The sequence below is a fragment of the Zea mays genome, chromosome 6 (genome assembly GCF_902167145.1).
Source record: "Zea mays cultivar B73 chromosome 6, Zm-B73-REFERENCE-NAM-5.0, whole genome shotgun sequence".
Lineage (NCBI taxonomy): Eukaryota > Viridiplantae > Streptophyta > Magnoliopsida > Poales > Poaceae > Zea > Zea mays.
The window spans coordinates 35,840,405-35,868,112 of NC_050101.1; positions in this window are offsets into that span (position 1 = coordinate 35,840,405).

The window sequence follows — 27,708 nt, forward strand, 5'->3', positions numbered from 1 at the left end:
TTGGAGTTATAGAATTTAAGTTATGCATTTTCAAAGGTTTTATGTGTTTAAAAATAGGATTAAGTGAGAAATAAATTTCTTACTGTTTTCATGACAAAACAGAGGCTCTAGGTGATAGAGAATAAAACTACAAAATTTTAGCAACTGGAATGAATTAATTTGGACTTCATATACATTTTCTATGAATTATCAAAGTTCTAGCAATTATTTTCCTATTGAAAATCCATTTATAAATTATTTTCTCTGGTTTTACACTGCTCTGGACTGGGCCTCAAAATCTGAGAACAGCAGGGGCCCAGGCGCTAAAGATTCTAAGACTCAGAATACTATGTAGTGTACGGCGGGTTGATTTCCCTATTTCCCAGGGTCTCTTTTACAAAACGCGCGGCCGAAGGGGGACTATCAGATCTCGGTCGTTGGATCATAAGCGGACGGTGTAGATTAGATCAGTTTAATCCCAATCGGTACGCAAACGGAGCCCTCGGATCTGAGATCAAGGGTCCAAGTTTATCGTACACGCGACTAGATCCCAACCGCCCGACACTGAATCGACGCCTCAGATGCGCAGTTCGAATCGGTACGCGTAGTTCTAATCCTGGCCGTCACGCTAGGATCGGATGGCACAGAGGATCTCTCCTTCCCTCGACGGCGGAGTACGGTGGTGTGCCCAGAGTACGGCGGTTCCTCGCCGGCGCCGCGCTAACCGCGAGCCCGATGAGCAAACCACCCCGAGGAATCGCGCAAAATGAAATTCACCTACTTGTTATTTGGATAGGGGGCGCCATACCAAGATTTGTCGAGGTGGTGATGCCACCCACGATGCATCGCACATTTGCGGCGGAAACGAAGCTCCAGCGGCGAATTCAGGCCGCCCCCGCGGTCGATCCTTCCTCGGATGGCCGCGAAACCTTCAGTCGACAACCCGCAAAGCCCTTGGACACCACTCGAGTGACAGGCCTTTAGGCGAAGACGACTACGGCACTTGCAGACGATTTCTACCCCGCCCCACTCTCTCTGCACACGCACGTTGTCAGGCCGGAGCTCCGATAACTTGATACGGAAAAGGGGAAACGCTTGGGGAGGTGCGGATGGAGCGGAGGTCGGGCGAGGGGCTCGGCTTCGGCTATTTGAAGGGTGGTTCACGTCCAGCTGAGCTCCACGCCGGCTGCAGAGGTTGCAACCACCCACGCGAAGCTTACGGCGCGCGTGAAGGAGACGACCCGTGGATGTGGTTAGCTGGATGACAGCGGCCGGACCCGCAGATCAGTGGCGCCAGCGCGCGTGAGATTTAACTGGGCTACGCGGGGATAGAAGCCAAATGGGCCGAAATGGAGCAGAAGCGGCCCAGTAGCACGATTTCTCTTTTCCCTTTATTCTTTTCTGGTTTCTTTTCCCTTTTTTTTTTGTTTTTTTTTTAGAATTCAAATTTGAATTCGAATTTGGTCCTGAAATCCATCAATGATAAAAGTGCACCAAGTTCAAATTTTTGGAGTATAGAAGTACTTTCTTATTTATATATTTTATTCTACCTTATTTGTTTAGTGGTGTTTTCTCTTTTCTCAATTTTCAAGAATTCCCTTTTAAAGCTTAAATAGCCCTTTTTGGTATTAATATATTTCTTTTCTCTTTATTTTTATATTGTCACAAAATGCATACACACAAAAATAATATCCAGCATGATGCATAATTTATTTGAGTGTCTTTTGTTAATTATTTATTTGTTTAATTGTGGTGTTCACATGAAATGAGAAACATAGATAACTCATATATGTATACGGAATACAATTTCTCTGCTTAGACTCTGTTTACAAAGTGGGTGTTACAGCCTTCAGCGCAGTCTGCTCTTTCATTGGAACGAGAGACTTAGTACAAGAGCATATTGCCTTCAGGGTATGGCCGCTCGCAGAGAAATGGGAAATGCCACAAGAAACCGTAAAAGAGGCCGACGAAGGTGGACTTATCAGGTTGAAGTACACTTTTAAATTTGGAGATAAATTCGTTGAGCCAGATGATGACTGGCTAAAAAGCATTGAAAATTTAAGTGATGAACTGCTTGGGGCTTATTCGAAGGCCGAAGACACTGCAATGTCAGCAGCCTTCGGAGGCCGAAAAAAGAAGAGGCTGAATCGGGTATTTGATGCAATCGGGTTTGTCTACCCTGACTATTGCTATCCCATTCGAAGGCAGAAGAGAAAAAACACAACCTCTGCAAAAGAAGAAGCTGCAATTGCTCCTAGCGAGCCAGAACCGAAAAGAAAAAAGATAAAGGTCCTCACACATCGGCCGCGCTATATTGAACCAGCTTCGGTGCCTGAGTTTACCGGAGAAACTTCTTCGGCCACCGAAGCTGAAAAACCAACCGAGCCAACCTTGCTGCCAGAAGTCGCAGAAACGGCCGAAGTGCCAACAAAGATAGAATTGGAACAATCAAAGATTTTGTTATCAGAAACGAAAGAGAAGGCCGAAGCGCCGTCCACAGAAAAATGGAAGAGGTAAAAGAAGCAACTGAGGGATCCAAAACATCAGAAGTTTTGAGTCCTGCAGCAAACATTGAGACAGTAAAAAATCAAAAAGTGCCAGCAGTGACTCCGAAAAGAAAGAGAATGGCTAATGTGCTAGATGTACTGGAAACGATCAAATCTTCAAGCACACCTCCGAAGAAGGCTGCTGTCATTCCTGAAACAACAACTGAAATTTCTGGTTCTAAAGCTCCAGAGCAAGAGACTGAAGCCGAAGCTGGGCCCTCAGAGCCCGCAAAGATAAAATCCTTGGAAAGTGAGGCAGAAAAAATAACAAAGCCAACTTTTGTTGAAGAAACCGGTGTTATTGCCCCCGAAGCATCCCTCAAAGTTCGTGATTATATTGTTCGTCATGCTTCGGGGAAAAAACTATCAGAAAAAGAAGAGCAAGAGGCCCAGCACTACGCCCAAAAACTGAAATATCCAAAGGGGGCGTTAATATTCAATGGCAGTGGAGAAGAAGACTTCTTGTATTGTCTCCCCGACAGCAAGGAGATTTCTGTCTGTCGGGAGATGAGCAAGAGCTTCGGATTCCCAACTTTAGAAGACGGGCTCTCGGTGCTGTCGAAGAACGATCTGGCCGACAGCCTGGCTTACAATAGCTTAAAGATGCGACAAATGAAATCCTTGTATTTTTTGTTGAGTCCAAAATTTTTCGTTTGTTTAAACCTATTGACGCACACATATTTCTCTTTGCAGGGCCTGATACTTAGCAATGCCCTCAGGGCACAGAAAGATGCTGAAGACGAAGGGTGTTCTATAGCCCTGAGCAACCTTCGTTCCGAAGTTATTGAACTGAGGAACGAAGGTCTCGAAAAAGATAAAATATTACACTCATTGATAAATAAAATAAAGGAAGACGAAGCTGCTTTTAAAGGTCAAGCTGAAGCTCAGAAGCGCGAAATTGAAGATCTTCGGAGACAACTGGCCAGAGCCAAGGAAGAACGCATACTTGAAGAAACAAAGCGAGAACTCAGCGACCAATGGGCAGATCACCTAGAAATAACTGTGGAAGAGCTTCGTTCGTCCAGAAAGAGATGCTATAACAAATCTATAAAGTGTGTTAAGAAGTTAAAAGCTAGCTTCGCCAGGGTCGGCGCCTTCTCAAGCGAAGAAAACTTTACGAGAGGCAATCCCGAAGGTCCCATCGAATGGATCGACCACGAAGCTGAGGCCTTCGAAGAAATTTTAAATAGCCGTGGAGATATATGTGCCTTCTCTGGTGCCAGAGGAATTGCCACCATCTTAGAGAAGAAGGGCTGCGAACATGTAAAAATTTTAGCACAATCCGAAGCTGCTTTGTCCTTTGAAGATGCAAGAGATCCTTCGGCCGAAGCTAGTATAATTGGTGGAAAATTTTTTACCGATATCTGGGATAATGGTGGCCGTGAAATGGCCGGAGAAATTATTCGAAGAAGTGAAAAGGGCATTCACGATGCTAGAGAAGTAGCTGAGGCTGCTGAAAAGAGCGTAGAGGCCGAAGGTCAATTAGGTATTAACTAATAGTTTTTATTGTGTTGTAATCTTAGGCTTTAAGATTTGTTTGCGATTTGTAATAGCAATGTAGCCGTATCCAGTCTTACTTCAGATCCTGCTAAAGCGTCTTCGGGCCCTCAGCCGAAAGGAGACGACGAAATTAAAAAGATGGCTGAAGATATTATGGACGAAGTCGTCAATCGGCTCCTGAACGAGGCTGCAGAAGTCGTTTTGAGAGAAGATTAAGTATTTTTGTAAAAAACTTCTGAAATGTAATATACCGTAACATTTTGTAACCCCAAATGTAATATACCTATTTTTGTTAGTCAATTCTTTACGATGCATGAAACTTTACACGTACCGCTTTTGAGTCTTTGACGAAAAAACACCTTCCCTTCTTTTCATGCTTCGTGAAGAAGAATTTTTCTTTGTCACAACAATATCCAATGTTCTGATGAATAATATCCAGGCTTCGTGAAGATATTTTCCGAACCTACACTTCCGAAGATCAATGATGTATCTTTTTGTGACTATGATTTCTCCCTTTTTTCAAAGCGTTCTTCTGTAGATTAATAATGTGTCCACCTCTTGTGCCATATGCAAAATGATGTATGATGCTTATGCTATGCGAAATGATGCGATGATGTTATGTTATGTGAGATGACGTTTATTCCGAAGATACATACGCATCCCTGCAATAAAACACAATCTTTTATAAGCCTCCCTTAGGAGCTTCTTCGCTTTTTACTTCAGCGGAATCAGCGTTTATTTTTCGCTGTAAGCCTCCCTTAGGAGCTTCTTCGCCTTTTACTTTCAACGGTATTCGCGTTGACTTTTCGCGCTTCGCCTTTTACTTAGGCGGTATCAGCGTTGACTTTTCGCTGTATGCTCTGCATTCCCTTTGGAACGACTTTGGAGCAGAAAACTTACACTGCGCTCCCTTTGGAACGACTTTTTTGTGACTTCGGCAAACTTACTCTGCGTTCCTTAGAACGACTTTTTGTTGCTTCGAAGAATTTTCGATAGTTCGAAGGTCCTCTTTATTATCACAAGTCTTTGAACTTCAATCAATTTAAGCCTGTGAAGAAAACATATTTTCCTTGTAGGAATCAACGAAACTAATTACATGAAACCTAAACAATGTCCTTTATTACAGAAAATAAAACTGAATGAAAAAGATTGCTATTAAGGTAGGATATTTGTCAATAGATGTGCTTTGACTCTGGCACAGTGCTATTGACTGTACGAGCTTCGGACTGCTCTCTGAAGTCCCTCTGGTGTGGAGCATACTGGCTCCCTTCTGGCTGCTGGCCTTGTTGCAACGGAGGTGGAGGCGGAAGCTGTTGCCAGGAAGCTTGAGGCTGACTCGCCGAAGCAACAGAAACTGCAGGATGATTGCCCACATATTCTGGGATGTAGGGCGAATGATACGAAGCTGTATGCATGACCTGCTTCGGCTGAGCTTGTTGTGCTGCGGCTTCATCTATTTCCTTTTGCTTCTGAATAGTAACATGGCACATCCTAGTAGTATGGCCTTTGTTCTCACCGCAGAATAAGCAAAAGATTCTTCTCGGTTGATCGCCAAATCTTCCTCCAAAGCCCCTGGCGCCTCTACCTCTTGGAGCTGGTGGTCGAAAGGAGCTTTGCTGTTGCCCCGAAGCCTATGAGGAACATTGTGGCCTTTGCTGTTGGCTTCCTCTATCATCATTTTGTGTAGAGTTATGAATTGATCTCACGTGCTTCGGGTAGAACCTCCCTCCGAAGCCCCTGGTCATTTCAGAAAACCTGAAAGCCTCCTCCCTTCTTTGGCGAAAATCATTATCGGCCCGAATGTACTCGTCCATCTTCTGGAGCAGCTTCTCCAAAGTTTGAGGAGGCTTCCTAGCGAAGTACTGAGCTGACGGTCCTGGCCGAAGCCCCTTGATCATGGCCTCAATGACAATTTCATTGGGCACCGTTGGTGCCTGTGCCCTCAAACGCAAGAACCTTCGGACATACGCCTGAAGGTATTCTTCGTGATCCTGGGTGCACTGGAACAGAGCCTGAGCAGTGACCGGCTTCGTCTGAAATCCTTGAAAGCTAGTTAACAACAAGTCCTTCAGCTTCTGCCATGAAGTGATCGTTCCTGGTCGAAGGGAGGAATACCAGGTTTGAGCAACACTCCTGACAGCCATAACGAAAGATTTGGCCATGACTGAAGCATTGCCACCATACGAAGATACTGTTGCTTCGTAGCTCATCAAAAACTGCTTCGGGTCTGAGTGGCCATCGAATACGGGAAGCTGGGGCGGCTTGTAGGACGGAGGCCAAGGTGTAGCCTGCAGCTCAGCGGACAGAGGAGAAGCATCATCAAAAACAAAATTCCCATGATGGAAATTGTCATACCAGTCATCTTCGTTGGGAAAACCCTCCTGATGAAGATCTTGGTGTTGAGGCCTTCGGTGCTGCTCATCCTGGGCAAGATGACGAACTTCTTCAGAGGCTTCGTCTATCTGCCTCTGCAGTTCAGCTAGCCTGGCCATCTTTTCTTTCTTCCTCTGTACTTGTTGATGAAGCATCTCCATATCTCTGATTTCTTGATCTATCTCGTCCTCTGGTGGTGTCGGGCTGACAGCCTTCCTTTTCTGGCTTCGGGCCTCCCGCAGGGAGACTGTCTCCTGATTGTGGTCCAGTGGTTGCAGAGCTGCAGCCCCAGTCGCTGAAGCCTTCTTCGGTGCCATAACGAAGGTTTATGATCGCCGAAGGTGTTCAAAAAACTCAGAGTGGAAGTGAGTTCACCGGAGGTGGGCGCCAATGTTGGGGACTTGTTCTCAAATGCTCCAACTGGAAGGAGATGACAATACAAGCGTGACGCAAAAAGCGAATGCCAAGTCGGCGTGAACAGTACGGGGGTACTGTTCTCTTATTTATAGGCACGGGACACAACCCATACAAAATTACATTCATGCCCTTTACACTTGATAATAATTCTATAGTAATCTGTCGAGGTTTAAATAGCCTTTTCATCTATAAGTCGGTTTCACTTTTTGCTACCGCGCCGAAGCTTTCCTGCTCACACCTTCGGCTCTGTATCAACCTTCGTATTACTCTGGTCTACTGTGATGCTGACTTGAATCCGAAGATACCTGTTCACACATTATACTCCAGAAATACTGTTAAATCCTGTTTTTGAGGACCTTCGGATGCCGAAGGTCCCCAACACCGTGGCTATGGCGAAACTGCAAAAGTTGCAACAGGAGCTCGACGACAAGGCTAGCAACATTGCCCTCACCGAGGAGAACCTCAAGGCAAAGGATGCCTCCTTGGAGAAGCGGGCGACTGATCTCGCCTAGCAGGAGAAGGACCTCGCCTTCAAGGAGGAGATGTGGGAAAGGCAGAACAAGTTGCTGGCCGAGTATGAGCTCGATGCAGAGGAGAAAGAGAAGCAATTGGAAGAGAAAAAGCGGGCACTAGAGGGGCAGGTCCGCTGGTTTCAGACGGCGCAGGCAGCCCAGGCGACGCAGGCGGCCCCGGGCCCCCAGGCGGTGGAGGTGATGAAGAAGACGCTCGAAGACCTCCGGGCTGAGCAACACGCTGGGGTCCAGTGCATCACCGCCTAGGCCGGCGAGGCGAGCACGACACGACACTGGTGCCGCTGGGGGTGAGCCCCATCCCGGTGTTGGAGCAGCCAGGGTCCATCTCCGACGCGCTCCCGGTACTGGATTCCGCCGCTGACCGCCTCTGACACCTGGATCAGATCCTTGGCGCCCGTCTGGAGGCTGAGGGCAACAGACTCTGCCGGTCGGTAATAGAGTATGTCCTGACGTGCTTCCGGAGCCACGACCCGACCATCTCCTTGGAGTCGGTGATCGCAGGTCCGATGGTCGATACTGAAGACACCGCCCGGGAGGGTGTACAGGATACTGTGGATGTGGTGGCCAAGAGCTTCCAGCGGGATCCCGCTGACGATGAGTAGCCAGGCCTACATAGAGAAAGCGAGGCTCCCGCTAGGAAGCGGGCTGTAATATATCTTGATTTTGCAAGATACTCTTTAAGTACTACTTATCAGGCAATATTATAACTTATCTGCACGCTACTTTTCCTTCGTTGTGTGCGTTGTTACCAACTTCTTCCCTGGTACTTGGCCCCCCTGGGATATGGGCTCAACGTGTCGAGGCTGGATGCCAGTATTCCTAAGAAGGAATTGGTGATATGGCCCCCAAGAGGTAATCTCAACTAGGGCCTGGACCTACACACAGTCTTGGCTAGGAAGTTTTAGTAGCGCACCATAGGACCCACTAACTGGTATCTTTCATCGTTTGATTCACGCAACAGGGCTTGGCTACTCATTGAGAATGTTGCTATACTAGCAAAGGAGGGAAACCGTATGGGTGGGTTAGATAATAATGGTTGTAAATAGAATAAAACCATTAGAAAAACAAATCTGTGGGGCGAACTCCTTCCTTATAACACACATGAGCGTAGGCCAACGGACCGGGTTTATTAAGGGCAGACCTCGCCGGGCTGGCGTACATATATGCGTTACCTAGTTACAAGGAAGAAAACCGGATCCCCCAGCTCTGCTTTTATGGGAAAAACTTACGGAGATGCTCTATATTCCAAGGATTGGGAAGAGGTACTCTATCAGCTGTGGCGAGGCGCGCGCACCCGGGGCAACATATTTCTGTCACCTTGAAGGGTCCCTCCCAGCTGGGGGAGAGTTTGTGGAGCGCTTCTCGGTTCAGTACTTGCCTTAGGACCAGGTCCCGACCTCAAGCTTCCTACTATGCACGAACCGTTGGTGGTAGCGCCTGAGCGCCTGGTTGTACCGTGCATTTCAGATTGCTGCTCGCCACCTGTGTTCATCGATGAAGTCCACATCCTCACGTCGTAGCTGTTCCTGCGTAGATTCATCAAACGGCTGGACCCGTGGAGAGCCCGTAATGATTTCCGGGGGAAAGCAGGCTTCGGCCCCATAGACTAGGAAGAATGGAGTCTCCCCGGTAGCTCGGCTGGGCGTGGTCCGGTTCCCCCACAGCACGGATGGCAGCTCACTGACCCAATTTGCACCATGCTTCTTCAAGTAGTCATAGGTGCACGTCTTGAGTCCCCTGAGGATATCTGTATTTTCCCTCTCCACCTAGCCGTTGCTCCTAGGATGAGCCACGGATGCGAAGCAGAGCTGGGTGCCGATGCCCTTGCAGTACTCCTAAAAGATCTGACTTGTAAACTGGGTCCCGTTGTCCATAATGATATGACTTGGGACCCAAAATCTATAGACGATCGACTTGAGGAAGGCGACAGCTGCACCCTGGGTGATGCTGATCATAGGGGTGGCCTCTGGCCACTTGGTGAACTTGTCGATTGCGACAAAGAGGTACCGGTACCCGTCGATGGCTCTGGGAAACGGTCCTAGGATGTCCACCCCCCATACGGTGAATGGCCAGGAGGGTGGAATCATTTGCAGAGCCTGAGCCGGTGTGTGTATCTGCCTTGCGTGGAACTGGCACGCTTCGTAGGACTTTACCAGCTTGGCTGCATCCTAGAGGGCGGTTGGCCAGTAAAAACCATGCCAGAAGGCTTTACCGACCAGTGTGCGGGATGAAGAATGACTTCCGCACTCCCCTCCATGGATCTTCGTGAGTAGCTCACGGCCCTCCTCCTGGGTAATGCACCGCATGATAATGCCGTTGGCGCCACGGCGGTAGAGATACCCTTCCACCATCGTGTATCATTTAGCCAACCTCACTATGCGCTGTATGGAGACATGGTCATCAGGAAGGATATTTCCTTCAGGTAATCCCGAATCTCGGAGATCCATGCATTGGGACTACTCTGAGCTGTCGGCTGTGGCGCTAAGGGGTCGGCGGAGTTCCCCAGAGCACACATAGCCTTCGGTGGGTTCTGGTACGCCACCGGGACCGCCGGCTTCGAGGTGCCAGTCTCGCCCCCTTCGCCTAGTTTGGTAGGTTGGGCGGTGGGTCTCAGCAGCCGTCTTTCGAAGATGCCCTTAGGCACGGGTGCCTGAGTTGATGCCCTCTGGGAGAGGTCATCTGCCGCTGAATTGTCGGCCCGGGGAACATGTTGCAGTTCTAGGGCCGTGAAGTCCTTCTCCAGCTTCCTTACTGTAGGAAACGGGTGCCGCCTAAGAGGGGAGGGGTGAATTAGGACTTCTAAAACTTTTACTTAACTAGGCCACAATTAAATCCCTAGAGCAAAACCTATGCAAATAATCAAACTAGAATGTGCAAACTAGGTTTTGTCTAAGTGTTGCTATCTCTACCGCAATGGCTAAGTTTCAATCTACACTAAATAAGTATGTATACAAGATTGAAACTTAAATGCTTAATATAAATGTGGAAACTTAAAGAGCAAAGTAGAGAAGCAAACTCTCGTGGATGACGCCGATATTTTACCTAGGTATCCGGAACCACGCAAGGTCCCGACTAATCCTCGTTGGTGCCCCAACGCAAAGGGAAGCCCATGCGAGGGCCAAGCACCACGATTGAGTAACTCCGTAGAGAGTCGCAGGCCTTCTCCACATGCAAGTGGTGCTCCGCTTCCGGCTCCTCTCGGACGCTCCCCGTCGTCTCCACTATCGAGCTTCCGGTCGAAAATGCCGCGGGCCTCGTTCCCTCTGGTACACGGTGGCGTCCGTGACACAAACGCGGTTGTCACGCTCTCGCAAGACTCTCGCCCCACTCAGTACAATTACAACGACTCACGCAAGAGCCGAGGGGTTGTGTGGTTTTACAAAACTCACTCAACTAACTATGGTTCACCTAGAGCAAGCGCTAAAGCGGTCTAACTAACCTAAGCACTTTGCAAAGCACCTACGCTAATCACCAAGTGTTTCTATTAAGCACTTGGGTGTTTGAGCTCTTGGAAATGTGCACTATATGCCTTGGTATGTTGCTTGGGCTCCCACACCTTCAAATGGCCAGTTGGGTGAAGTATATATAGGTCCCAACTCCAAAATAGCCGTTGGAGAAAAGCTGCTGTTCTCTGGTGCACCAGACAGCGCACTATAGCATGTCTGGTGTGCCTAGCCGTTGCCCTGTCAGAGTAGGCGACCGTTGGCGCCGCAGGCTTTTCACACCGGACAATCTGGTGCTCACACCGGACAGTCCGGTGGTCTTCTCTCCGGGTGCCACCTGGAACTAGCCGTTGGGCTGCAGTTTCCTGGTGCACCGGACAGTCCGGTGATCCACGCACAGACAGTCTGCAGGCAGCACACTTGGACTTTTCTTGGATCTTCTTAATGTCTTCTTTTGAGGTGTTGCTTTCCCCAATTCCTTAGTCCAAGTAAATCTTGCATCCTGTGAACTACAAACATAAACACTAGAAAAACTTATTAGTTCACGGATTGTGTTGATCATCAAACACCAAAACTCAATTAGCCAAATGGCCCGGGGTCCATTTTCCTTACAATCTCCCCCTTTTTGGTGATTGATGACAACACAACCAAAGCAAGCAAATAATACAAGTATTTGGATGAAAATATGTGATCTACTTGCTAGGATGCATGTTTGTCCCCCACAATGTGATATTATGGACTTAAGCCTCCCCCTAACTCCATAATTCACTTACTTCCTATATTTGGACCAAATAACCAAAACCACTTGAAATACCATTTGGAGATATAAAATTTTAAATTTGTGGTGTTTGGTGTTTGATATAGTTTTCATTGCTTTGGTCCCTAAACTTCTCCCCCTTTGGCATCAACCACCGAAAAGGAAGACATTAAAAGCATATAGGAAGTAAATAAAAGCTTGTCCTCAAAAGATTACTCCCCCTAAATGAGTGTTCTCCTTTAGAAAGAGTTTTCTCCCCCTTTAGAGAGAAGAAAAGCTCCCCCTGACAGAGATCTTAGGAAAAAGCATGTGAAAATTAGAGGTGCAAGACATGATTTGAAAAGACTAACTTCCCTTATGCATAGGTAACAGAATATGAGTTAACCACTTATGCATTTTTAGCAACATGGAAGTATATGATATGAAATATAGTCTAATCAAATATAGGAGAAGACATGTAAATGATACTAGATGTAGTCTCAAAAGATACCGATTGAAATTCAATGGCGAGCTTGAGAGACATGAGAATTCTTGGAGATTTTGCAGTGGAAGATTGCTGTCTTTCTCCGGGGACCTCAATTTCCTTACAATGAGACTATCACATGAAATAGACTTGAAAAGGTGTTAGTCTCAAAGTATTAGATTATAGAGTAACCTCCCCCTGAAGGTGTGCATACAAGTTTTGAATACTTGTAGGAGACATGCACTTTGATTTGATATCAAGAGGGGCAAATTATCTATAATCCGAACTTTGGCACATATAAGTTAAATGATACAACTTGTAGAGTTCAAAGTTTTCAATTGATGTATCATTTACTATGGAGTGATAGAGAAGCTATGTGCAGTGCTTAAATAAACGTTTAAAGCCATGTAGGTTTGCTCAAGTATATGAATTGAAAACGAGCAATCCTACCATGTGATTTACCTAGTATGCATAATTTTAAACAAAAGTAAATACCAAATATAATACTAGGCAAAAAAGGTAAACTAGATACAAGGTAAATAGATACGCAAATCTAAAAACAAGAGATACAATAAATCTAGTTACCTTAGTCATGGGTGGGAAATTTGGGTCCAAAATTTTCACTAATCCACTTGGCAATTAACTTTGATCCAATATGATGTATCCCATGATATACATCCCAACTTTGCTAAGTCTCCAAATTTCCCGATGACCTTCAGTCCACTCATTTCCCTTTCGGGATCCAAACCTTCTTGGTGCTTTTCATGGTTGAAATTATTTCCTTTGGCACCCAGATGTGTTTGGCCCCCTTTCCTTTGTTGGCTTGCTTGTTGGCCTTGATTGCTATCACCTTTCCATTCTTTTTCTTCTTGATCAAATATGGTGTAGTAGTCTTTTTGTCCACCTTTTTGATGTAGGTGTTGGAGATTTTGCTTGATGGCTTTTGCTTGAGCTTTTGCCTTTGTTTATCCCCGGTCATCGCCTTGCATTGGAAAGACTTATGGCCTTCCATATGGCATAGCCTACAAATCACAGTTTCTCCCTCCATAGGCTTGTTCACTCCCACAGTGGTGTTATCCTGTGGAGGTCGGATTTGTTTGGCTTTGCCTTTCTTATCATACAAAGCCTTGCTAAGGTGAGCCACTTCTTGCTTTAATTGTTCATTTTCCTTTGCAACCTCATCCGAACATGTTTCTACAACAATATTCTCAACAAGAACTTGGTTGTAGGGCTTAGAATCTATCGATACCTTGAAACAGGGTTACCCCTTGTTACAAGGTAAAGACGCTGTGCCGGCGGGAAAGTCTCTGGTTGCGCGGTAAGCGGCTCACCGTCGCGCAACATCAACTGCCTTGGGGTCGCCACGTGGCCAAGGGAAAAGGATGTGCCCCGGATACATGCAGTGGGTCCGGACCTGCTACGTGGGAAGCAGCGGACCCCGTGCATGACAGGCAGACCTCCGAGAAAGATCCCAGACCCTTCTGAGTGGGGTCGGACAGATCACCACCGGGTCCCAGGATTTTGGGGCAGGGAATACCCGGACCCTGCCCTAGAAGGGGTCCAGTGCTGGCACGTGTCCGGGGCTCGCACCACGCTCCCCGCTCAGGCAGAGACCCATCGCTGCCGCGTGGCTTGTGACATAAGCCAACGGGTGGAGTCTGACGTCGGGCCTCTGAAGCCGCGCAGTCTCTGCATTTATTGCAGAGAGGACGCGCCACCTGCCGCCTGCCACCAAACCAACAAACGATGTGCCCTCTCAGCATTTAATGCGTCCAGTCCTCTTCGCTGGTAGGAGGCGTCAAACGGCGTGCATGTCCAATCTATCATCAAACAGTGTGCCCGTGCCATGCGGCGCACTGTGCTCATTATCCCTTCCGCGCGAAGCCTCCCCTGCACGCCGAGGATACGCAGATCTCGGGTGTCAGGGCACTAGAAGATCGCCCCAGTAGCAAACATTTGTGGCTCCAAGTGCTATATTCGTTATGTCCCTGGGCCCGCATGTCGGGGCTTAGTACCTTTGTGCATGCCCCCTTCAGCTATAAAAGGGGAGGCATGCGACGTTACAAGACAGATTGAATCTTAGGCTCACACAAACACTCACAAGTTCTTACAAGCTCTCAAGCAATACATCACACAGTGGAGTAGGGTATTACGCTCCGGCGGCCCAAACCACTCTAAACCCTCGTGTGTTCTTATGTGTTCATCCACCAGTCTCGTAACAAGCAAAACGCTTAGGCCCATCCTCTTCTTAGGATTTAGGGCGGGTGTAATCCGCCACCCAACCAGAGAGATTTCCTCTCCAACATTTGGCGCGCCAGGTAGGGGGACTAGGCTTTTAGATTTTTGCTTGTTACCTTATCAACACCATGGTCCATATCGTCGAGCACCAAGATGAGACCTCCGAAGATTTCCTCTTGGAGGAGGGGGTCGCATCTGCTACGCTGCAGAATTCCGACTGCCCGGCGCCCAGTGCCGCAGCTGTGCGCTCCACACGGCAGCACACACCGGCGCAGGTGTCCCGGGCTCCATCGGGGGTCGCTCCCGCTGGAGCGCTCTCCGCAGCCAGGGAGTTGCTGTGTCACCCACCAAGTCCCATAGCCTCGCCAGGGGCTATGGGACAATGGCGCGACGACGTGGATCGCCTCCTCGGCATAGCACACATTGGCTCGGTCAGGCCTAGGCCTCAATCGTCCCGACGCTAGTACGAGGCGTCGGCCTCGGTGCGCTCGCCCTTGGTGAGGGCTACGCCGACCAAAGATCTACGAGCAGAGCTCAATCGTAGACGTACGATAGAAGATACGCAAGTCCCCTCGAAGAGGCCAGAAGACCTACGGGATGAGCTCAACCGTAGGCGTGCGGGCAAGAATGCCCGCCTCTCTTTAGGAAGGACACGTGAGTGCCGCCGGAGCCTCGAGGGTCACAACCTCGAGCAAGATTTCGCTGTGGTCGCGCCGCAGGGCCCAGGAGATGCCCGATTCCAAACGAACATCCCGTTGGCTGGAGTAGGCTGCGCCACCCTAACAGACCACCTCCGCACGGTGACGTGGCCAACCAAGTTTCGTCCACACCTGCCAGAAAAGTACGACGGTACGGCAAACCCATCAGAATTCCTGCAGGTCTATGTCACCGCCATTACAGCGGCAGGTGGAGACACCGCCGTAATGGTGACCTACTTCCATGTAGCTCTGTCTAGGCTAGCCCGGACTTGGCTCATGAACCAAGCCCCAGGGTCCATACACTCCTGGGAAGAGCTCTGCGCGCGGTTCATGGCGAACTTCACCAGCGCCTACCAACAGCATGGTGTAGAAGCACACCTCCATGCAGTAAGGCAGGAACCCAGAGAAACCCTTCGGGCGTTCATTTCTCGCTTCACCAAGGTACGTGGGACAATCCCTTGTATCTCAGATGCTTCCATCATCACTGCTTTCTGCCAGGGGGTGCAAGACGAAAAGATGCTGGAGAAACTGGCCACGCGCGATGTGGACAACGTCACCACACTCTTCGCTCTGGCTGAAAAATGTGCCAGGGCCGCCGAGGGCCGTGCTTGGCACTTGGTGCCACAAGCTAGGGTCACCTAGACGGGCGGTTCGAGTGCCGTCGCCCAGGGCAATGGCAAAAAGAAAAAGAGAAACACGGGCCGCGGCCGCGAGAAGCAGCAGGTTGCTGCTCCAGTCATCACTGCAGCGGCTGGGGGCTGGGGTAAGCGCAGCAAGCGCTCACGGCCCCAGGAAGGCAACGACAACACATGCCCAGTACACCCCAACAGCCGCCACAGCGTCGCTGACTGCCGAGAGATTATCAAACTCGTAAAGTGTGTCAGCGAGCGGCGCGAGCAGTCCTCTAGGGACGGCTCACCGCCTCGTCGTTAGCTTCACAAGGAAGGGGCCGACGAAAGGGCTACGGCTGTGGGGGGACAGGACCTCGGTTACCAGTTGCCCGAGAGAAACCTTAAGGACATTTTCACCGAAGAAACCGACTCTAGTAATGACGACGACCACCACAAGAAGCTGTATGTCATGTACGGCGGGAGCTGGGAGCTCGTCTCCCGCAGGAGTGTCAAGTCCCTACGACGGGAGGTCCTGTCAGCAGTCCTAGGAGTCCCCAAAGCTGCTCCGCACCAACAATGGAGGAGCACCACCATCTCTTTCAGGGCATTCGACTGCCCCGACAACATGGCGGGGGCCGGCGTACTACCGCTCATCACTGCCCCCATTGTTGCCAATATGCAGCTGCATCACGTGCTGATCGATGGAGGGGCTAGCCTCAATGTCATCAGCCATGCGGCGTTCAAGCAGCTGCAGATCCCGGGGTCCCGGCTGGGGCCCTCCCACCCATTTTCTGGAGTAGGCCTGCAACCCATGTATCCCCTCGGAAGCATTGCGCTCCCGGTTACATTTGGGACGGAGGAAAACTTCCGCACGGAGAACGTCCAGTTCGATGTCGCGGAGGTCAATCTCCCCTTCACGCCATTATTGGGAGGCCGGCCTTGTACCGGTTCATGGCCATTGCCCATTACGGGTACTTGGTCCTCAAGATGCCATCACCCGCAGGAGTCCTCAGCGTGCGGGGCGACCGCACCGCCGCGCTGGCGGCCGTCGAAAAGCTACATGCCCTGACGACCGAGACAGCTCGGCTGGACGACGAAGGGAGAAGCTCCCCCTCAGCCTCCGGTGCTAAAGCACCGAAGGTGCAGCCAAATGAAGCAGACGGCGGGCCCGCGAAGACCATCCAGATCGGTGCAGACCCATCCCGGACCACCTGCATTGCGGGAAATCTAGGAGAGAAATAGGAACTCACGCTCATCACCTTCCTCTGGGCAAATGCCGACGTGTTCGCTTGGGAGCCGTCGCAGATGCCTGGGATCCCCAGGGAGGTGATTGAGCACCATCTGAAGATCTATCCAAACGCCAAGCCGGTAAGCCAGAAGCCTCGGAGACAGTCCGTGGAGCGGCAGGACTTCATCTGTGAGGAGGTTCAGAAGCTGTTGCACGTCGGCTTCATCGAAGAGGTTCATCACCCCGTGTGGCTGGCCAACCCAGTCATCGTGCCAAAAGCAAACAGAAAACTCCGGATGTGCATCGACTACACTAGCCTGAATAAGGCATGCCCCAAGGACCCATATCCACTTCCACGTATAGATCAGATCGTGGACTCTACCTCGGGGTGCGACTTTTTGTCTTTCCTGGACGCCTACTCCGGTTTTCATCAAATCCGGATGTCTAGGGAGGATAGGAAGCACACCACTTTTGTAACAGTATATGGGTTGTACTGTTATGTTGAGATGCCTTATGGTCTAAAAAACGCCCTGCCAACATTTGTTTGGGCGATGAGTAAGACCTTCGGGGACCTGATCCGGGATAAGGTGGAGGTTTACGTCGATGACATCATGGTCAAGACCAGAAGGGGGTCGACTGTAGTAGAAGACCTGGCTCTGGTTTTCGACAAGCTGTAGGCAACCCGCACCAAGCTAAACCCAGAGAAATGCATCTTCGGCGTCTCCGTAGGAAAGCTGCTGGGTTTCCTGGTTTCATACCGGGGCATTGAAGCTAACCCAGAAAAAATCAAGGCTATTGAGATAATGAGGCCTCCCGCCCATGTCAAGGACATCCAGAAACTCATGAGATCTCTGGCTGCCCTTAGCCGCTTCATTTCGAGGTTGGCTGAGAGAGCACTGCCCTTCTTCAAGCTCCCACGGAATTCTGGCCCCTTTATCTGGACCGAAGAGGCAGAGCAAGCCTTCCGAGAATTGAAGCAGCACCTAACTTCCCTGCCGATCCTGGTCGCTCCAGAGCCAGGGGAACCGCTGTACCTGTACATTGCGGCGGTGGCGGAAGCAGTGAGCATTGTATTAGTCGCCAAAAGAGCGACACCAGGAGGACAGGGACCTAAGAACTTAGAGCCAGTGTCGGGCGCCCAGACTGTCCAGAAGTCGGTTTATTACGTCAGCGAGGTCCTCCATGAAGCGAAGGCTAGGTACCTTGAGACACACAAGCTCCTCTATGTTGTCCTGGTTGCATCCAGGAAGTTGCGTCACTACTTCCAGGCACACAGAGTTGTGGTGGTGACCTCCTTTCCATTGAGGGCCATCCTCCACAACTCAAACGCCACTGGCAACATCGCCAAATGGGCAACAGAGCTTGCTGAGTTCTAGCTGGATTTCCAGCCCTGCCACGCTATCAAAAGTCAGGTCCTGGCCGACTTCATCGTGGAGTGGACTCCACCACCATGCGTCCCTGGGGGCCTGGACCCCGATCCGGACACCACACCTGCGGAGCGCAGGGGTCCGGTCTTCACCGAGCCCCACTGGACGCTCTTCTTCGACGGGTCTGCCCGCTAGTAGAGTGCTGGCACAGGAGTGGTCCTCGTTGGCCCAGACGGGGACCAGCTAAAGTATGTGGTACTCCTCGAGTTCAAAGCCACCAACAACATGGCAGAATATGAGGCGTTGACCTTCGGCCTATCTGCAGCCCTATCCCTGGGGGTTTGCCAGCTCCTTGTGAAGGGGGACTCTCATCTAATCATCAAGCATGCCCGCGGGGAGTGTAGCTGCAATGAGCCCAAACTCGCAGCTTACCTCCTCCATGTAAAGAAGCTGGAGAAGGACTTCGCAGCCCTAGAACTACAACATGTTCCCTGGGCCGATAACTTAGCGGCAGATGACCTCTCCCAGAGGGCATCAACTCGAGCACCCGTGCCCGAGGGCGCCTTCGAAAGGCGATTGCTGAGACCCACCGCCTAGCCTGCCGAACTGGGCGAGGGGGGCGAGACCGGCACCTCGAAGCCAGCGGTCCCGGTGGCATCCCAGGACCCACCGAAGGCTGTGTGTGCACTAGGGGACTTCACCGACCCCCTAGCACCACAACCGACAACTCAGAGTGGCCCCGATGCATGGATCTCCGAGATCCGAGACTACCTGAAGGAAAATATCCTTCCTGAAGACCATGTCTCCGCAGAGCGCATAGTACTGTTGGCTAAACGGTACACGACGGTAGAAGGGGATCTCTACCGCCATGGTGCCAACGGTATTCTTATGCGGTGCATCACCCTGGAGGAGGGCCGTGAGTTGCTCACGGAGATCCATGGAGGGGAGTGTGGAAGTCATTCTTCATCCCACACACTGGTCGGTAAGGCCTTCCGGCATGGTTTTTACTGGCCGACCACCCTCCAGGATGCAGCTGAGCTAGTAAAGTCCTGAGAAGCATGCCAGTACCACGCAAAGCAGATACACACACCGGCTTAGGCCCTGCAAATGATTCTGCCCTCCTAGCCATTCGCCGTATGGGGGGTGGATATCCTGGGACCGTTTCCCAGGGCTGTCGGCGGCTACCGGTACCTCTTTGTCGCCATCGACAAGTTCACCAAGTGGCCAGAGGCCACCCCTGTGGTCAGCATCACCCAGGGTGCTGCTGTCACCTTCCTCAAGTCGATCGTCTGTCGATTTGGGGTCCCAAGTCGTATCATTACAGACAACGAGACCCAGTTTACAAGTCGGATCTTTCAGGAATATTGCGAGGGCATCGGCACCCAGCTCTGCTTTGCATCCGTGGCTCACCCTAGGAGTAACGGACAAGCGGAGAGGGCAAATGCAGAGATTCTCAGGGGGCTCAAGACGCGCACCTATGACTGCTTAAAAAAGCATGGCGCAAATTGGGTCAGTGAACTCCATCCGTGTTGTGGGGGAACCGGACCACGCCTAGCCGAGCCACTGGGGAGACCCCATTCTTCTTGGCGTATGGGGCTGAAGCTTGCCTTCCTCCGAAAATCATTATGGGCTCTCCGCGGGTCCAGTCTTTTGATGAGCCTGCGCAGGAACAGCTGCGGCGTGAAGATGTGGACTTCATCGACGAGCATAGATGGCAAGCAGCAATCCGGAATGCACGATACAACCAGGCGCTCAAGCGCTACTACCAACGGTTCGTGCATAGTAGGAAGCTTGAGGTCGGGGACCTGGTCCTAAGGCGAATACTGAACCAAGAAGGGCTCCATAAGCTCTCTCCCAGCTGGGAAGGACCCTTCAAAGTGACAGAAATATGCCGCCCCGGATGTGTCCCCCTCGCCATAGCTAACGGAGTACCTCTTCCCAATCCTTGGAACATAGAGCATCTCCGTAAGTTTTTCCCATAAAACAGGATTGGGGGTTCGGGCTCTTTCCCTGTAACCGAGAAGCACATTTATATGCGCCAGCCCGGAGAGGTCCACCCTCAGTAAAACCGATCTATTAGACTACACTCGTGTATATCCAGTTATAAGGAAGGGGTTCGATCCATAGAACTGTTTTTATGTTGATTTTATTCCTAAAGTTTGCGACCATTATTACTGTCTCACCACCCATGCAGTTTTCTTCCCTGGCTGGTATAACGATATCCGAATTGAGTAGCCAGACCCGGCAACCAGATGTTGGGGTGGTTTGGGGCCGTGAAGTCGCTTGGTATGGTCAAGTACCGTAAGCATACACGCCCCACCGCCCTGCAGCCGGTCCTATTGCGTGAATCAAAGGATAAGAAATACCAGCTGGTGGACCCTATGGGTGCGCTGCTAAATATACCTAGCCAAGACTGTGTGTAGGTCGGGTCTCAGTTGGGGTTGCCCCTTAGGGGTCACGACACCAGTTCCTCCTTAAGAATCTTGGCATCTAGCCCCGACATGTCGAGGCCATATCCCAGGGGGGCCAAGTACTAGGGAAGAAGTTGGTAACAATGCACACCGCAAAGGGAAAGTGGCGTATAGATAAGTTGTAATATCGCCCGATAAGTAGTACCTAAAGAGTATCTTATTGAATCAAAGATATGTTACAACCCGCTCCCCAGCGGAACCCTCGTTTTTCTCCATGCAGGCCTGGCTACTCATCGTCAGTAGGATCCTGCTGGAAGCGCCCGACCACCGCGTCCACAACGTCCTGCACGCCCTCCCGGGCAGCATCTTCAGTATCGACCACTGGACTCGCGATAACTGGCCCCAAAGAGACAGCCGGGTTGTGGCTCCGGAAGCATGTCAAGACGTGTTCTATTGCCGACCGGCAAAGTCCGCTGCCCTCGGCCTCCAAGCAGGCGCCAAGAATTTGATCCAGACGTCAAAGGCGGTCAGCAGCGGAATCCAGTACCGGGAGCGCGTCGGAGATGGACGCCGGCCGCTCCGCGCCGGGATGGGGCTCACCCCCAACGGCACTAACGTCGTACTTGCCTCGCCAGCCCAGGCGGCGATGCGCTGGGCCCCGGCGCGTTGCTCAGCCCGGAGGTCGTCGAGTGTCTTCCTCATCACCTCCACTGCCTAGTGGCCCGAGGCCATCTGCATCGCCTGAGCAACTTGCGCTGCCTAGAACTAGTGGACCTGCTCCTCCAGAGCCCGCACTTTTCCCTCCAAACGCTTCCTTTTCTCCTCTGCCTTGAGCTCAAGCTCATCCAGCAGCCTGTTCCGCCTTGCCCACATCTCCTCCCGGAAGGCAAGGTCCTCCTCCTGACAGGTGAGATCAGTTGCCCGTTTCGCCAGGGAAGCTTCCTTCGCCTTGAGGCTTTCCTCGGCGCGAGCAATGTCGCTGGCCCTGTCGGCAAGTTCCTGCTGCAGCTTCTGCAGCTTCACCTCAGCCGCAGCCTGCTTGTCCCACTGTTTCTCCAGCACCATATTATAAGCTTTCAGCTTATTATGGAGCGCTGTGACGGCCTCCTCCCTTTGGTCTAAGCGTACCTCCTTCTTGGCCAAACTTTTCTCCTTCCGGGTCACCTCTTCCTCTCGGTCAGACACATTTTGGATGTCCTCCTTGAAGTCCTCACGCTCCTGCTCAAACTCGGCCCGCTCTGAGGCAAATTGGCAGGACACCGCCTTAGTGTGCTCCTCCAGTTGGGTGCACCAGTCGCCAAGGCGCTGGTGCTCGGTCTCGGGCGCCTCCCACTCTCGTCGGATAGCCACCTCGGTTTCCCGGAGAGCCTGGTGAGTGCGGCACAGCACCTGGGGGAGGGGAGTTAACGTTGCTTTAGGTTCGGTGCCAGACCAGAGCGGTCGCCCAAGGATAACCTCCGGAGCCTCCGGAGTTGGCGGCGGGACAGAGCTGGACGTGCCTCCCACGCCTACCAACGACGGTGCACCCGACGGTATCGTCGCCGCTGGGTCTACAACAACTGTTGACAACATTGCCACCTCTGGACCCCTAGCTAGAACTTGGGAACCCGAAGGCGTCGCCTCGATGGTGACAGGCGGATCCTGGGGGTCTGACGGCGCCACCTCAGCACCAGCGTCACCCTGCATGGTGGAGGCAAACGTAACGGGAACCTCTTCGGCCACTGCCAATGGTGGGCTTGGCACCGACGCTGATGAGGCTGCGGTAGCCGCTGACGCCTCGCCAGCTACGTCCCTAGCAGATGTATGCTGTTGGGAAACAGACCCACCGGCGAGCGTGGCGACCGAAGGGGAACGAGCATCCACAGAAGCCGAAGAAGGGGGGCCCTAACAGACAAAGGATGAGTTAAGACATGTCGACGTAAAAGCTACGCTCGAAATTTGGCATTTGGGAGAACCTAAGCTTACTTGGGACTGTGAACCTTCCAGCGGCCTTGGAAGCGGGGCGCCCATTGTCGTTGCTGCTGCTGCTGACGTCCCTGTTGCTGTTGCTGTTGCTGCCGCTGCCCCCGCGGTGACGGCGGTCGGTCTGACATAGGCGGCGGTGTTGGTGTCGAATCCGAAGGAGGCGGCGGCGGAGGGCTCACGCCCCTCTGACCGCCCTGGACTCGAGGTTCGGCCTCCTTACCCCCACCAGCTGTCTTCTGACGCTTCTAGGGGGAGTCCGAATCGAGGGGTAGGTCCGAGACAAAGGACCCATCGGCGCGACATAGTCGGTGTTGCCTTACTTCCTCCGACCTCCCGGCGGCGTTCGGAGTAGAGGAGCTCCATGCAGGCCCCTTACCCTTGTTCGAGGAACTGGGGCCCGCAGGAGGGACTCTAGGGGCCACATCAGCAGGCTGGGGGCCTCTGACTGGTGCAACAGAAATATGGATCCCTTAAAGGGGGTCCCGGCCGCCGGTCTAGCGGACCGCCACACCACTCTCATCAAGGGTCGGCAGTCGGGCCAGCACCGCTGACCGCAACCCTGGGTTGTCACAGAGCAGTGAAATGCCCTGGGGAGGTATCGGGGATTCGGGGATAAAAGCCTCACCAGTGATCCCCCTCACCAAAATTTCCAACTGCTCCCAGGACAGGTCAGGCCCAGGCCCGCGCTGGATCCTGCCAATGTCGCTGGGGCCGGTAAACCAGCAACACAAACGTGGCCTCCCCTATAGTGGCATGACTCGACGCTTCAGGAAATCGCCGAGTACGTGCATTGAGGTCAGGCCACCAACCGCCAGTTCCTTAATCCTGTCCAGGACGGGCTCGAACTCCGGCACAAGGCATGGTTTTTCCCTCCACTGCTTCCGACCGAGTCTGGGCCCGTCACTCGGAAGGGCAAGGCGGTCGCTGACCTCAGCACTGGCGACCACCTAGTCGTGCCACCAGTTCTCCCACCTCGCGCCGCCAAGGGAGGCAATGTAGGTCACTGTTGGATCTGACCTTGTCTAGAAGTAGTAGGCCCCAAGGTGGTCTTTGCCCTTCCCATACCTCACCAGCATAAAAAACTAGCGAAAAAGGGAAGTGCAAGCTGCCACTCCCACGAACATCTCACAGAAATGGACCAAAATGGCCACCTAGAGGATGGAGTGGGGCGTGAGGTGCTGGAGTTGGAGTCCGAACTCCTCCAGCAGCAGCAGGAAGAACGACGAAATCGACAGCGCCAACCCGCAGAAGAGATAGGAGATGAAGAGCACAAACTCCCCAGTGGCAAGATCACCGAGGGGAGTAGTGCCGGCTCGGATCCTCCCGGCGAACGCAGGCGAGCCCCACCCGAGCAGGCGGCGCACTGAGTTGAGCGCCTCCTCGGTTTGGTAATGATCAGTGTGAACCAGTATGGCCATGGCAACCACGGCGGCGGAAAACTGAGGAGCACGAACGCGGAAAGGCGTGGAAGGCTCGGAGGCGAAAGGGCGGAGCAGTTGGGGAAAATGCGAAAGCAAAACCACTGTGCGCGGAAAACCCCTCCTTCAAGAGATGGCTCCCCACGCAACCTGGGAAAATCCACTTGGTGCGTGCATAGCGCCCGAACAACTCAGTCGCTGATAGAGGGACCCGGACCCGCAAGTCACATGGCCGAGGCGTTGGTCTCCATGCGCAGGAGGAGCAAACCGCCGCGCACGCTCCCACGTCGCCTCGGGGCTGCTGCCGGAAGATATTCTTAACATAGGCAAGGCCAATAGGGTGCCCCACGCATGCGGGGCACAACCAAACCACCATGCGTGGGGGGCACACGCCAGTCTGCCGCAAAGACGGGCACGACGGTTGGAGTGACCAGTAGCAAACTGACAGCATGCGCGCGCTGGGTTAGTACGGCGCACGCTAAAAAGATGCCCCGGTCCCCGGTCATGCAGAGCTTACGCAGGATACAGGTTATGGCCCTACCTGCGGGCTCGCGCCCTCCCCTGAGGCGGGCCCGGGGGCCACTGTCGGTACCTTGAAGGGGTACCCCTTGTTACAAGGTAAAGACGCTGTGCTGGCGAGAAAGTCTCTGGTTGCACGGTAAGCGGCTCACCGTCGCGCAACATCAGCCGCCTTGGGGTCGCCACGTGGCCAAGGGAAAAGGACGTGCCCCGGATACACGCAGTGTGTCCGGACCTGCTATGTGGGAAGCACCTTACCCTGTGCATGATGGGCGAACCTCCGAGAAAGATCCCAGACCCTTCCGAGTGGGGTCTGGACAGATCACCACCGGGTCCCAGGATTCTGGGGCAGGGAATACCTGGACCCTACCCTGGAAGGGGTCCGGTGTTGGCACGTGTCCGGGGCTCGCACCGTGCTCCCCGCTCAGGCAGAGACCCGCCGCTGCCGCATGGCTTGTGACATAAGCCAATGGGTGGAGTCTGACGTCGGGCCTCTTAAGCCGCGCAGTCTCTGCATTTATTGCAGAGAGGACGCGCCGCCTGCCACCAAGCCAACAAACGATGTGCCCTCTCGGCATTTAATGCGTCTAGTCCTCTCCGCTGGCAGGCAGCGTCAGATGGCTCGCCTATCCAATCTATCATCAAACAGTGTGCCCGTGCCATGCAGCGCACTGTGCTCATTATCCCTTCCGCGCAAAGCCTCCCCTGCACGCTGAGGATACGCAGATCTCGGGTGTCAGGGCACTAGAAGATCGCCCCAGCAGCAAACATTTGTGGCTCTAAGTGCTATATTCATTATGTCCCTAAGCCCGCATGTCGGGGCTCAGTACCTTTGTGCATGCCCCCCTTCAGCTATAAAAGGGGAGGCATGCTGTGTTACAAGACAGATCGAATCTTAGGCTCACACAGACACTCACAAGTTCTTACAAGCTCTCAAGCAATACATCACACAGTGGAGTAGGGTATTACGCTCCGGCGGCCCGAACCACTCTAAACCCTCGCGTGTTCTTGTGTGTTCATCCACCAGTCTCGTAACAAGCAAAACGCTTAGGCCCCTCCTCTTCTTAGGATTTAGGGCGGGTGCAATCCGCCACCCGGCCGGAGAGATTTCCTCTCTGACAGAATCATTAATTAAATCAAAGCAAGAAGTAGAAGCATCTTTCTTAATAATTTCAGGTATTTCAACTAAAGATGCTGCTGGGGTGCTATCAATATTTTCTAGCTTAGTAGTTAGCTCATTATTGTGTATGCTAAGAATTTCCATTTTCTCTAGCAAATTTTCAATAGCTTCTTGGGAGCTAGCTAACTTAGCCTTAAGTTTTTCATTCTTTTTAATGAGACCATCATTGGTAGCAGTGGATGAAGCACTAGATTCTAATAGCTCAATTTTAGTTGACATCTCACTATTTAAGTTTGCAAAAGTTTCAAATTTTTCTAGCAAACCTTTATAATCATTTTGGGAGCTAATCAACTTATTTTTCAAAGTTTTAAGTTGAGCTTTTTGCTTAGTGCAAACATCCTAGAAAAATTCTACGGCTTCCGCAAGGGCGCAAGCTCATCTACAAAGGGCTTTCCCTCACCTTCATCATCACTACTACTTTCATCACTAGAGGATGGAATGCTTTTGTTACCTCTTGCCATAAGGCATTTGTGTGATGACCGTGATGAGCGTGATGAGGATCGGTGGCTGCGCGTCCTTGGAGGTTCATCTTCACTTGAAGAATCATCCCAAGTTCTAACACTTGTTAGCGCCTTGCCTTTGCTCCTCTCCTTTTTGGGTTCGGCCATATTTGGACAGTTGTCCCTGAAGTGGCCCTTCTCCCCACATGCGAAGCATCCTATCTTCCTTTGCTTTTTCCTGTCAATGTTAAAGAGAAGATCTTCGACCTGAAGGGGCACACCCATTAGATTAATCTTACGGATCATCCTCATTACCTTTCCGACACGTCGGATTGTTTCTTCGTCCTCGGAGGATGATGTGCATGGTCGATTATCTTCATCATCATCACTTTCTTCTTCTTCCTCTTCTTCACTTGAGGAACTTGGAGTAGGAGCCTTCTTTTTGCCCTTCCTTTCATCACATGCAAAAGCATATGGCCTTGAGGAAGTTGGCTCCTCTCCCCGACACATTTTTCGCGACATCTCAAAAGCCGCGATTTTCCCAATCACAATGGTCGGGGTCATGTTGCTCAAGTCCTCCATGTTGTGAAGGATGGTGATGATGCTCCCATATCTTTGTTGTGGTAGCAGGGAGATAATCTTCCTTATAATGTCCGCATCACCTAGCTTATTAATGCCAATAGAATTGAGCTCATTGATAATTAGATTCAAACGAGAATACATGTCTCTAATAAGCTCATCATCTTTCATAGCAAAAGAATTATACTCATTTAAGACTAGGCAATGTTTTTGCTCACGGATATTGGATGTGCCATCATGGAGCTTATGCAATTTTAGCCAAATCTCATTGGCAGTTTTCAAGGTAAATACTTGATTAAAAATATCCATGCTAAGTGATTCATACAAGCAATTTTTGGCTCTAGCATTTAAATGAATTTCTTTTTACTCACTCGTGGTGGGTTTCTCGGGATTCTTGAGGGGTTTCATCCCGTCACGAGTGACTCTCCAAACACCTAGATCAATGGCCTCTAGGTAACAAGCCATTCTAGCACTATAATATGGGAAGTTAGTGTCGTCGAAGTGTGGTGGCCTATGAGTATCCATCTCTTCCTCTAAAAAGTGTCGGCTCTTTTAGCGGTGAAGCTAAAACGTTTCAAATGAGCCAAACCAGGCTTTGATACCACTTGTAGGAAACGGGTGATGCCTAAGAGGGGGGTGAATTAGGACTTCTAAAACTTTTACAAAACTAGGCCACAATTAAATCCCTAGAGCAAAACCTATGCAAATAATAAAACTAGAATGTGCAAACTAGGTTTTGTCTAAGTGTTGCTATCTCTACCGCAATGGCTAAGTTTCAATCTACACTAAATAAGTATGTATACAAGATTGAAACTTAAATGTTTAATATAAATGCGGAAACATAAAGAGCAAAGTAGAGAAGCAAACTCTCATGGATGACGCCGGTATTTTTACCAAGGTATCTGGAACCACGCAAGGTCTCGACTAATCCTCGTTGGTGCCCCTACGCAAAGGGAAGCCCACGCGAGGGCCATGCACCACGGTCGAGTAACTCCGTAGAGAGCTGCGGGCCTTCTCCACACGCAAGTGGTGCTCTGCTTCCG